The sequence below is a fragment of the Homalodisca vitripennis genome, chromosome 6 (genome assembly GCF_021130785.1).
Source record: "Homalodisca vitripennis isolate AUS2020 chromosome 6, UT_GWSS_2.1, whole genome shotgun sequence".
NCBI lineage: Eukaryota > Metazoa > Arthropoda > Insecta > Hemiptera > Cicadellidae > Homalodisca > Homalodisca vitripennis.
In genome coordinates, this window is record NC_060212.1 from 159,013,143 (window position 1) to 159,021,028 (window position 7,886).

Consider the following 7,886-nt stretch of genomic DNA (forward strand, 5'->3'; position numbering starts at 1 on the left):
TATAGAAGCTAAATGTATGAATCCATGTTGTATTGTTACATGCTCATACCAATTTTTTTAATCATTTATAAATAAAACATCCATGATAATTGTATGGAAAGGTTTCAGTTGTATTTGCCCCCCTTGATTAGAAAATCTGTGGAAAAATAACTATATTTGGTTGCAATGTAGTCAATAGCATACTTATAAACCGTGTAGTATAATCATTTTAAGTGTGTGGCCTATAAGTCGCATCATCTCGGTCCAGAATGGCGTTGAACAACTATATACACAGTTAATATGTAATCCTTAGAATGATAATGCCAATGCCGTACTCAGATCTCTGTAAAGATAGGTCTAAATTATTCACTAGAGCTTTTTACCTCCTTCACTTCAGAAGAGTTGGTAAACTAGAACAATATTTTTTCACTCCGCAACGAATTATAAGCACTCTTAAGCAGTCATTTTGGGAAGTATTTTAGCTAGGCTCAAGGAAAAATGGTTCAAGATAAGTACACAAATTGTTTGCATGAAATCTTTTAAATTAAATAGTAACTAAATAAATTTCACATTTTTTTATATAAAAACGTTATTTTACACATTTATATGCAAATTTTAAAAGATATTATTCTTATCATAGTTGTGTTCTGTGTGCTTGATTTCAAGAAGGCCCAAACAATTTTTTAATCTTGAAACGTCCGCGTGGAATTGTCTATTGTTCTCTCTTCAGAGCAGAATTTGACTACGAAATTAAAAAATTACTGAATTGAAAACCGACCGAACTACCTCGAGGGCGCAGAGAGTTGTTCATACAGTGTGACGGGGAAGTTGGAAAACTACCTAGAACATCATCTTAAATTCCGACTAGCGAGAAATAATCAGCGAATGTTTCCCAGACAGATTGAAGCACTCGAGCTAAGTATATAATGTACGAGTGCGGGTCACGTGGGCTTGTAAGGCTCCTAATTAGGCCAACTTGACGCCACTCTCCGCTTCGCACTCGCTCACTGACTAACTAACGAAGTCGGGCATCCATCTCCTCGCTGGGCTCAAACAGAACAACTCGCAGCTGTGTCGTCCGATATTGATGGCAGTGTAATTAACAGCTGATCGCTGTGATAAATGTCGGCTATTACACCTGATTACGCGATGATAACAAATCACTCCGCATCGCTCGCTCTATGTCTTTTTCCTCTCCGCAGATTTGATTGATTGGCTGTGTTGAAATCAAAACCTTAGTGTCATATTTGATTATTATCTTTCGACAAAAATAAAGTTTGACATCATGTTTATACTGTTCCATTATCGTGATTGGAAGAGGACAACGCCAATGTCTGATAAAGATTTTGAAAATATTCATCAAAGTTAAGCCAAGAGATAACCATCATGTTTTTCTACCGCCTCCTCTTCTTATACTACGTACTCTTTTACACAATCTCGTCTTTCCTGCATTTCTTGCCTTTATATTGTCCTGAGGGTCCTGCATGGACTACAATTTAGTAACAGTTAAGTGCTTCCCAGAACCTTCAAAATCAGCATTTAAAGGTCAGGAAACGTAGCTAACTTACACGCAAGAACTACTACATGGATTAAAGAACTTCCTGATACATAATCTATCACTTAAGTCATTGAACTATTTTGGACGTGAAAAGTCCTCAAAACATTCTGCAGGCTGGGAGATCTAAAAATTAGTGTTACTGGACATGGAAGAGCCGAAAGCTGCGCGGTTTATGTCGGACTTGGTACCTGTTGGTGATATAGCCAGAGTCAGTCTAATCCTGCCTGTAACCGAAGCATTTCCTATCAGCATTGTCAACCTTTACAACATTGATTCTCTTTCTGTTCAGAAGTTTCATGAGGTCCTCGCACAGATCATTGGTCCATGAGGAATGCTAGAATAAGGGTAAAAAGGGTAAACCTCTACTTTTAGAAAAGATACTGTGATTACTTCCTATTAAATTTATTTTGGAGGACATTTTTCCTCGGTAAAGTCAAAAACCTATGGGTGAAAGCTAAATATTTGCACCGAGAATAGAGATAATATTGTTAAAAGCCTGATTTAATCTCAGTATAAATTCTTAGACCCGATTTGCACAACTTATTTTCATCACTGTGGCATTCATGAATGCCTTGGGCTCATAAGGACAGGCAGAAAGGGTCTTCAACAAGAACTATTGAAGTATAAATTAAGCAACTGAAGTTGAATTGGCATGAATTATCTGCTCCTTCTCTGAAGAAACTAAATTTAGTGGCGAGTGAATATAAAATGGTATATTAATTATGTAATATTAATTTTGATTTGACAAATTGAGAGTATGTGCTGGAGATAGCTTCTCAAATACAGTATTTATTTCTTCTCACACCCGAAATACAAAAATAATTTTTTCATTCCCATTGGAGATTGAATTTAGAGCATGGGCCACTTTAATCAGTCCTGTATTATGTAAAACTCTTATAAACGCTCTCCCCCAGTTAAAACTCACCCTCCCTCAGCCAACCTCAGCCTCCTATCTCCCCTCATCTGTGCTTCGTCTTTATCTCGCTTCCTCTCCAAGACAGCTACAGCTGTTCGATATTCCGTTTCAATCAAAGAGGGAAATGCCACTGCCTAACGCCAACAATAAAAAGGCGAGGACATGAATTTATATTGTGGTATTTGTTTTTTATTTAACAATGTCCAGTAATTAAAATTGATGAGATTGTTCTTAAAACTGATTAGTAAACCCTCTTAATGGGTAGGGTTAGTAAGATATGAACGATTTACTTTGTAAAAGTGAAATGTTGAAAATCAATACGCTCAATAACAAACTATGTTCAATGTAGGAGGGCGTCTTAATATATGAGTCTGTGAAAATTTTATTTTATTAAGAAGATTACAATTTGAAAAAACGTGACACTTAGATGACCTTGAAAAATTTGATTTATTGACCTTTTATAACTATGCAGTACTTAGGGTCGGTAATTTAGAAAAAAATATATCGAAAATATACTCAACAGCTGATTGTATGCGGAATAACTCAAGATCGTCGTCAGCCATCTTGGTTTTACCCACATTAGAACGGATTTATACTCCAGAAACTTTTACGCCCTTATAACGGGCATTGAATCGTGGAATTCCTCATAATTAATACGCATCCAGAAACTGTTCAGATGTCCTAGTAACAATTCGTTATCGAGACAAAATAGTTTACACCCAACTTCATCGGATAAATATTTAAAAATTAAACACTTCACATCCCAAGATGCGTATTAAAATGAAAACCTCCCGTAATTATGCGATCGAAAAATTGGGTAGTAAAGTAACAGTACATAGTTCTAATGGGATAACATTAGTACATTTCAATGCTAATTTGGAACCAAGACCATAGCCCAAGAAAACATTTTGGGGGATCCAGAAATTAATATATTCCGTAGTAGACAAAGAGTAGAGCCCCATTTTGTTCCTTAAAAAAAAGCTTGTTTGATATTTTCAATTTTTAGGCCACATTCTCGTTAATTTATTATGACTATTTGACATCAATAAACTATTCTAATGCCTTTAAAAATAATCATAGCAGCATCATTAATTTCAAAATAAAGTAAGTATACATACATTGTGTTGATTGTATAATCCAAGAAGCTGTACACAGCTGTAATAAAAAAAACACGTTTTGTGTGTATCAATGGTTGATAACGCACACCGTGTCACTATAAACAGAAACTCTTCAGGATTGGTAAAATAGTGCCGAGCCTTCACAGCCTCGGTAGCGCAGTAGGCAGCGCGTAAGTCTCATAATCTTAAGGTCGTGAGTTCGATCCTCACCCGGGGCATTACATTTTTGCTTTCATATCAAATTTATATTTTTAAGATACACGTTATTGTATTGTTATCATTGTAGTTTTGTATAGTGCAACAATTTCTTATTTTTTTAATATTGAACTTTATTCTGTTTTCAGTGATAAGTAGTATTATCAATGCATTGTAAATTTAAAAATATTGAAGAGTCCCATGTTACCAAACGAAATTAATAGTTTCTTACTCTTTTATTTTATTTTCTTATTTATTAATATTGAGAATATTAAATTGCTAAATTGTATGCCACATTGCAATCTTAAAATCTAATAACTTTATTTTATGCCTCAGATATGACATTTGTAGGTAAACGATTTTTAATAAATACGGAATAAAAAAATAAAACAGAACGATTGTACTTGGAAAACATATTACTTCTAATTACTAATACCTAAAAATACATAAAAACCTAAAGTATGTAATATGCCTATTTAAATATTAAATTTGAGCTTTATAGGTCAGCTAAATGTCATCGAATGTTCAGCTCTCCATGGTAATAATACTTTAATTCAGAAACAATTTACACGAGTAAGTTATGTCATTTCTTGAAGGTAAGTTTTTATACAACGTATTTCTAAGGTTTATGTTTTAATCATTTAATATTTAGTAAAGTACATTATTTTAAAGTAAGCCTTAGTTATTTCATTATTTCTTTGTATTTCCTTTGTAATAGCCTTGTATGTTTCTACCTAAAATAAAGTAAAACAAATATAGTCCATCCTAATACGTGTTTTAACATTATTTTCAATCTACAACTGCGCTAAAATTGAATGATCCTTAAATGCGAATTGTACATAAGAAATAAGAAAATGTATTGCAACAGGTCATTCACACAGGTAATATGCATTGATGTTATGAAACTAAAATTCAAACTTCAATCCTACAATTTTAGATCTATTTAGCGTACTTTTTTATGACTTCTGGAGGATGTTTAATTTCAAAATAAGAGATTTAATACACTCCTTTCAGTTTGTTTGACCAGTTATTAAACAGACATAAAAGATTTTTTTATAAGAAGTTCAAATATGCGTAAACAAAACATATTCCAAAATATACAAATATTACATACAAACATTTAAATAAAAGTGCTTTGGCTCTAATGAGCTGTACCTTTAAAATAAGATTTCTTGCAATCATCTAGTGAATCAAAACTTTCAAAAATAAGAAAAATTACGAAACATTTGCATTCATTGTACTTTATATTATTTGTTAAAGCACTTGTTCTAACACCTCAGCGATTCAGTCAACAATATTAATCAATCTGATCAATACTTTTTTTATTTTAAAAAATTGGGAAAGACAAAATATTGGTCTGTAATTATTTTAATTTTTTTTGTTAACTTTAAAAAAATATTACTATATTTAAGGCACTAAGGAGTTTGCTGACTTCAGTTGAGGATTGTATTAGGTGCGATAGAGACGTTGTTAATAAACGTTGTGTTTTGCGATCAAGAAAGACGTCCGGAAAGGTTAATAGGATTTCAGACATTTACCATCTTTACAAAATGTGTTACACTGTGTGTTACAAAATGTGTTACACTGTGTGTTACACATGTGCTATAAACTTTGTAACAAATAACGATGCTAATCTCCTAATCCTATTATACTTTCAAACCTTCCCTCGTGAATAACAAACTTTAATCAAGGAAGATTTGACCTCTGAGTTCTAATTTTTCAATTACATAACTGTACTTTTTTCGCCTCTCTTTTTAATAAAATATTCACAACTAATTATTTAACAAAGTAGTAATTTGGTTTCTAGCTTTATTTATTTTAAACCGTCTTTTTTAACTAACCGATTGAAATCAACCTATTCTAAAATAATTTTTAAAATCAATAATAATACTGCATAACCTACCAAGAGACGCAAAATAAAAATGAAAAACTTCATCAATACGTAACATTCTAAAGTAAATTAAAGAATTTGTGTTAGCGTTGTCTAAATTACATTATTAATTATATTTTTTTTCTTTTTTCAGTGATTCCTTCTTATAATGATCATAGTGTATGAGATATCAGTAAAGTATTTTCACCAAAACCTGGACGTCCATCTGCTTGCAGAAAATAACTTTTAATGTTAATGAGTCAATGTGGTATTGTTTCCTAGCTACATACACATCGTTTTATTCAAATCACTGATCAAACCAGTGTTCCCACGGTGCAGTAACAGTTATATACAGTAAGCAGGTGTCCCACATGCCTTGCTACTGTTGTGAGGGGAAGGTTTTGTTTCAAGGGTGCCGTCTTAACAGTCGGGCCAATGGGAGGCCCCGCTCGCCCCCCTCGACCAATAAAAACAAGAGACTAATCTGTCAGAGGGACCGGTGATGAGGTGCATGTCTCGGGCCGCGATTGGTGGAGCGTGGGCGTGAGCGGGGAAACTCAATTTCTTCACCGGTATAGAAAATTGCAAATGCTTGGGAAATTCAAATTCAAAAAGTTAGGAAATATAATTTTTAGTACAGGAAACTTTTTTAAACTTAATACCCTTTAACAAATTTGCGTTCGGTTAGTATTGCAAAAGTTTAAATAAACCACATGATATCTGGTAACACTAACCGAATGCAAATTTATTTCGGTATAGTTACAATAACGATAAGGAACGTTTCCTGAACTAAATACTTTTAGAAATTTAATTTTCCAAACTGAGCTTCCTCGTTTACTCCTATGCCTCGTATTTCCTCTCATGATGAGGAATCTTAAAAAATAGGGCTTCATCCATAAATGTGAATAATTATTTGTATTTAATCGTTTGTCCTATAATTTTTGATCGTCTATTGTCATATCGGTTCTTTTAAACTTTGATTCAAACATATAATTAAGTTTTTTACGGATTGAATCATATGGGTTTCCTGCAGTCTCTGTGTCGAAATATATATATATTATAATACTGATATCTCTGTTTATTGTATAATTCAGAATGCATGTGGAGATTTCTTGCTTGGTTTCAAACCGTATATCTGCCTTAATTTATTTAAAAATTGTATTTTACAGATAAGAAAGTTTACATTTTATCATGGTGCTATTAAACTGTTATCTGCTGTCTTCTTTTAGGCTGTCCAGCTTTTATAATCATTTAACGTTACATTTTACATTATCTTCAGGACACAATATCTTTGGAATATACCTAATATAATACTTTTTACCAACAAAATATTGATATACAGAAATTACATAATAAATGCTGAATTGTGAAAAAATATTTTCTAATACGAAGTAGAATTCAACTGTGTTATTTTGAAGCTAGCAAGCCTAATTTCCCACTAAGTCTGATGTTATAATCTGTTACTTTTAATATATATATATATATATATATATATATATATATATATATATATATATATATATATATATATATATATATATATATATATATATATATATATATATATATATATATATATATATATTCATTAAATTTGTATAATTTGAATGGCAATAGCCTTTCAATAAATATTGAATCGCAAAAAGTACTTGCACCGCATTATATCCTATAAAATCTCCAAATACCGTTGAAAATTACAATGCGTTTGGCAAAAATACGCAAGAGCTACAACGAATTTTAATCAAAATTACAATCGCAAGATTCGTTCAACGTCGTGCTTCGAAAACGACACGATTAGGGTGATAAATTCAAAATAAATGCCCCGAATTTTACGTAAAACTAGATCGCACTGGTGAACTGTAAGAAAAGTTCGCTAACAAAAGTGAACACGTCAACTCTCCCGCGTTAGCCTCCGGGAAGGAAAATCACTCCAGATGATATACGCGCGGACGTTAAACCATATCAAATACTAATATCACAATAATAAAAGCAATCGGAGCTTCAAGAGCGGAACCGATCGGGAACAAAGAACGGGAACAATGTGGGATTCGTTCCAAGAGAGGGTTACCGCGCTGTGCCACCAGGCGCGGGTACGGAGGCTCCCGCACTGGCGGGTCATCGGGTACAAGTGCGTAATTACCTGGCAAGCTGCCGTGAAGATATTCGGGCACGAACTTAACACTTCGGACCACAAGATCGTCGTGGTGAAGACATTCAGGACAAACTGTACAAGTCTACAACAATATAAAC

The 7,886-nt window shown here is 33.0% G+C and overlaps 1 non-coding gene across 1 annotated transcript; it reads left to right on the forward strand.

Annotated features, from left to right (window-relative positions):
- Window positions 1-3,716: 3,716 nt before the first annotated feature.
- On the forward strand, window positions 3,717-3,789 carry Trnam-cau. Its single transcript has one exon. It is a non-coding gene; the product is annotated as a tRNA-Met (tRNA).
- The last annotated feature ends 4,097 nt before the right edge of the window (window positions 3,790-7,886 follow it).